Genomic DNA, 6,000 nt, shown 5'->3' on the forward strand with positions numbered 1-6,000 from the left:
TAATCCTTTGTAAACCTGGTTCTTCATCTGATTCTAACCTCTCTCTGCTTGATGAATCTATTCATCCTAACCTTATTTCTTACTTTTAAATGTTCGATTAGCGTATTGACTAAATGTAATATTCGCTTTTGCTTCACTCCTCATACAACATCAATTTCATTCACTCCTTATACACACAACCATTACCCCCCACAACACTTAATAAAAATTAATTAGTGTTGCTACTGCTACCAACCACCTAATCAGGGAAAACAATAAACCTTTAGCAACTTAGATCACTAAAACCCTGACCGACACATAGTACAGCTGGCCACGTTAATAAATTCACGGACACCCGCACTATGCCACCTGCAATATTCACCCAGTTCCCTGAATACACAAAGAACCGTCAACTCACAGCCCAAAGCGTCCTCCCTTCAGTTTCGAACCTGAACGGAAACACCCCAAGCTTTACCACACCAAGAATATTACAAATCATCCTACCACCACCTGCACCTAGACAGGCCAGCGCCCATCCGGTACCTACCTCACATACACAATAACAACGTAGTTCAAATAAACCTACAACCAAATGCCCACAACACACGCCGCAATCTAGGGATGGCGAAATACAAGGAGAGACAGGGAAGGGAAAAGAAAAAAGGAGGGAGGGATACAGGGATACAGGGACTAAGGGGAGGAAAGGGGGGGGGGGGGGGGGGGCACACAATGCAACATTAACTATTACCAAAACCGTCTACACTCAATCAGCAGAATACCCCGTATTGCCTGGCCCCGTTTACCCACAGGACTTCAAACCTATCACCATCATCTGCTGCCAACTTTAACTCAAATCAACCTTAACCTTAATCAGACCAAAAGAATGACCATGAATATTCTATTTATCCTTACGCAATAATTTAGCAAGTAACACTATTCCAATATACCCAATACTCCACGCCCATGATGAATTGAAAATGGGGGACCCTGATGTAAACAAGACGAAAGTCTTTCTCCGGTCTGCATCCCCTTAACAATCGTGTGTACAGAGCTGTACCGTATTGCACCCATTCTACAATCTGTTTAATAAAAATTTTCAATCAATCAATCAATCAGGCAATCCATCCTAAACAAAACTCCCTTTGTGCACCTGTCATCCCACAAAGTTAAGCTGGGAGACAGGGATGGAGCGGAGGGGGGCGGGGGTGGAGGGGGGGGGGGAGGGAGAGAGGGAGGGAGGGAGGGAGGGAGGGAAGGAGGGAGGGAGGGAGGGAGGGAGGGAGGGAGGGAGGGAGGGAGGGAGGGAGGGAGGGAGGGAGGGAAGGAAGGAGGGAGAGAGGGAGGGAGGGAGGGAGGGAGAGAGTGTGAACGAGGGAGGAAGAGACAGAGGAAAAAAGGGGGGGGGGGGGGGGGGGTTCACGCCAAATCCCATCAGCGCCATTACACTTGGCCCATAACAAATACAGATTTATAATCAAACAAGTAATCACACCCATCATCAACAACAGAAAAAACCGATAAAAAGAACTCACAAATTCCCACAAATGGTCGCTACTCAAAACCTATAATAATCTCAAACTCTTCTCTATTGTTTACTGCACCTCGTTCCACCTGTAAAGGTGAAACTATAAAAGAGGCAACAGCGCCCTCCGCTGGAACGTCTTGTCCATCACCACCAACACACTACAGCACTCACCACTTCCTGTAGGAGGCGCCCACGCCTCCCCCGCAAGTGCGTCATTACGTAAACTACCCCAAGACGGGAACTCGACGTTCTACCTCAACCACAAAACTACAATTCCCAGAACCCTCTACCCCGGAAGTCCCTGTCCTCCGCCTCTCTAAGATCCCGCCCAGCAAAGAGTAGCAACACGCGAGATTCCCCGAGAGTTCAATCATGCTATATTGTTAGCACAGGTAGCTTAGCATCTTAGCTTCGTTAGCTCAGTGCTGCTAGCACCAGCTTAGCTTAGCATCCAACATCACTCCTCCCAAACGGCCCAGTCTCCTGTTGATCCGAGCGGCACAACACATCGCGACGTTTACACAACCCCAGCTATACCCCGTAACACAACTTTAATCCTATTTAGCCCCCGTTCTCAGAACATATTTTATTTCCCTTATTCTAGCACGCTCGCCCGATTGGCCCCGGCCGGCTCCGTATTTTAAATCTAACGCTCCCGATCCAGCCCCGTATTTCAAATCTAACGCACCCCAAGCTCCGACGCTTCCAGTGACGTCATTAGCTCCAAAATCCCCGTTTTCTTTGATCTTTACTACATTACTTTTAGACTTCTACAGCCCCGATTTGAAAAATTTCAATGAACATTACACATCTCCTAGGTTCCATCACACATGTCATTCATTCAATTCACTCGACAACGCAACACAGCGTCCACACGTTAGTCGCGTCGCGCTCAGCTAATGCTGGCAGGACAGGGGTGTGGTTTCTCCCCGCTGCAGCCTTGGCCACCTGGTTCATAATAATACAAAAAAATACCTTGACATTCACTCAGCGCTCCTAACATTCATCCATTTAAACACATATACTTAGCAAAACAATGTCCCATTCATAAACAAACCATTCATTAGCATACATTTATCCTAAACGCATTTGCCTGCTTTTTTCACACAATATCCTCCTATTTTCTAATCCCCTGTGCAGTATTTACTTCCAAAGTGCTTCATATATCTACTGAGTCCGACTTGCTATACCCCTGAGAAACCCACTCCATTCATGTATTGTAGCCCGTGAAAAGTTTCAGCAGCGCCCTATGTTGGCTTGTATCGGAGTGTTATATGGCCAAATCGTGTGTTCGACCGTACTCCCCGCCACCCGTAGAGCCCCTTGCATTCATCCACGCGGCTGATGTTCATCAGATATCGACCTTAGCCAATCTGAGCCTAAATGACGTCGGACTAGAAGTGGTAATTCGCTTATGGAACGTCTTCCAAAGTCCATTACTCCGTCGCACCGATTCTAAGTGTGGTTTCTACAGCATTCTAGCCCGAACCCTAACATCTCCCTGTTCTCTGTTTCTCTTCGCGGAACCAGGCTACCCCTGAACTTCACCACGGAACTTTTATTCTACTCTACACCCCGTTTTCTGTTCTCTTCGTGGAACCAGGCTACCCCTGTGCTACACCACGGTTTTCTCATCAAACTCTTTACCTTACCCTCTAATGAACCACTCCGTCACTCACAGTCCCACTTCCCGCTATCTGTGACTAATCTCCGTTCTACTGCTCCTACGCCGGTCCCCTCAAATAATTTACCTAATCCCTAGCCTATCCCCTAAGCTGATATAACTAAATACAGACATCTATTTCCTCTCCTCACTTGGCCTTGTACCAATTATAGGCATCCTAACTGAACATCCCTAAGTGCAGCGCCGGTGTGTGGCTGAGACCAGAGCCAGGTTGTGAAACCTGGACCCCGGTACTCCTCCAACACCAACATTATCCTGGTCCATTTACAACTCATTCCTACCTAATGCAATAGCAACCCCAAAATGCGAGACTGCTTCGACCATTTACCAATTTTAAACACATTAGTACTACTTACCTATTCCCACTGGCCTCGGTCGAAATGGTGACGATCCTCAGTCCTCAGTCGTAGAGAGCATCGATGAGGGGGAGAGAACCTCTCCGTGTCCTTGAGAAGTGGCTGCTGTCGTTTTTCAACCGGTACTGGCCGAATGCAGGACGGGTCACGGACCAATTGAAGTGTCTTTTCTTAGCTTCATTTATCTCTATTTGTGATCGTATAGGTTTCTATTACCCTTTTCCTCTGCATTGGTTTAGGTATTTTCAGATGTTCGGTTTCAAGTAAGAGGAGACTGACGATATGGTCAAAATCAACGGGCGGCGGTTGTTTATTAATACCATAGCTTAGGAATCAACAAGTACATCGTCTCTTTGGTTCAAATCTAATTGTCTCTTTCATTCAATCTAATCGTCTCTTTCATGTGGCTGTTGTTTCATGTGGCAGTTTTCTTCTTCCGGTGCGGTTCTCTCGTGGTTGTCTTGGTTTCCAGGCCAACACGCGTTCTCTCTAGTGGTCCGTGGTCTGGTTGTCACGGCAACCTGGTCTCCTCGCCGATCAGGCAGGGAGTGCTTGATTTCGTATCGGCGGAGTCTGCTATGAACCTCGGCTCAGTCATCTGGTCTCAATGGCTCTCTGAGTCATCGGCTCTTCAGTAGCCGGCTTGGCGAGTCTCAGGCTCGGTTCTCGAGTTCTGTGTAGCTCTCCAGGTCCTTCTCCGTCCCCTCTGAGTGTCTTGCTCGGCTCTCGAGTTCGGTGTGGCTCTGCCTCTCAGGGGTCCGTCCCCTGTGTGTCTCCGGGTCTGTGTCAGCGCTTCCCCAGGTCCCTTCTGGGTGTGTCGTTCCAGGCTTCGCTCTCCAGGGATCCTCTCTTTTCTCCTCGCTCCCGTCACCGGGTGTGTGTGTTCTTGTCCGTCGCCATCAGCCCTTTTTATCAGAGGAAGAGAGAGAGAGAGAGGGGGAGAGAGAGAGAGAGAGGGGGAGAGAGAGAGAGAGCCCTGCCTGCCTATTCACGTCCACTTATTTTTGGTCACATTCCAGCAGAAACATGTCTGCTTGGTGTCCTGTGACCACATGTTTCGCTGACACAACCTCCTGGGTCCTCTGACAACGGTTTTCACAGTTTGAATCTGCTGACACTTTAATCATTACTTAATGAGAGGGTAGTTTTTCACTGAGTAATACATCATCATGCTTGTGACTAAACTGTTTACATAGTCTAGATAAGAACCAGACTACTTTTTCAGACAGTGCCCAGATAACAAACCATATATCCCCGTTCTTTAATAGAACACTTTATTTTCCTGATGAACATTTGACCAATACTGTATAGTTTTACCTTCTAGTTTTAAGAGTTTTTATTCTTTATTGTGACTAAGTTATTCTAATAGTTTCTAAGAGTTTATGCCTACATGTAACCTTATTAGTTTTCTCTATATCCTTGATGCATTTTGAACATTTGGCCTCACTTGAGTGCTGCTGACTCATCTATCTGAGAGGCTCTTTTTACAGTCCGATTTACTCTGTCCCCTGACCACTCTGCCATGTCGTAACTTGAAAGTCCTTACTTAGGGTAGATATGACCTTTCTGATCTCAACGGCTATTCTGAGTTTGTTTTAGTTCTCAACGATAGCCAAAGTACCTACCATTCCTTTCGGCCCGTCTTACTATAGTCCTGAGGGGTCAGTTTTATTGTCTTAAGGTCAGCCATCTGTTTCTGGGGAGTCAACCTGCCTCAAGCCTAGGGTCTCAGAAATACCTTCACATGGTGTTCTAAATAGCCTTTCTATCAATCAGCATTTTGTCTTTCAAATCATTTTCCTTGTACATTTCACTTGCATTTATTCATGTTTTCATTTAGAAATATACGACAACTGATTGTATGTTTATAGAGAGACATTTATAAAAACAATTTAATAGTTACAGTTGATATAATTGAATAGTTCAGCCTGCATTTGTTAGATGTGATACACTGGTTTTGTAAAACCACTGGCTGGCTGCTCTAATGCTGTGAGCATCATAGACTGTTGCTTTACCATACTTGATGGTACAGAAGCTGAAGCACTAGTTTAACAATTTACGTTATGTGCAGAGAAACAAGTTAAAAACTATTTATGCACTTTCAATAAAGCGGTTAAAAAAAACTGTTGGGGGAACGACGACGACTTCGTAACCTAGTTACTTTCAAAGTAACTAAGTTACTCTGATAATCAAGTAATCAGTAAAGTAACTTAGATTACTTTTTAAAGGAGTAATCAGTAATCAGTAATCAGATTACTTTTACAAGTAATCTGTGGCATCACTGTTCCCCAGTGAATGTGGTAACAGATACTGCTTGCCAGAGAAGGGAAAACCCCGGACCGGACTTTTTTTCTGATGCACATGCCCACCCAATCCAATCCAATGTTGTGCCATACCATCCGGGACAAGATAGGCGGCGGTATTTGCCCTTTTCGAGCTCAGACCCATTCCCAATG

The sequence above is a fragment of the Notolepis coatsorum genome (genome assembly GCF_963971535.1).
Source record: "Notolepis coatsorum genome assembly, chromosome: 13".
In the NCBI taxonomy this organism is placed as follows: domain Eukaryota; kingdom Metazoa; phylum Chordata; class Actinopteri; order Aulopiformes; family Paralepididae; genus Notolepis; species Notolepis coatsorum.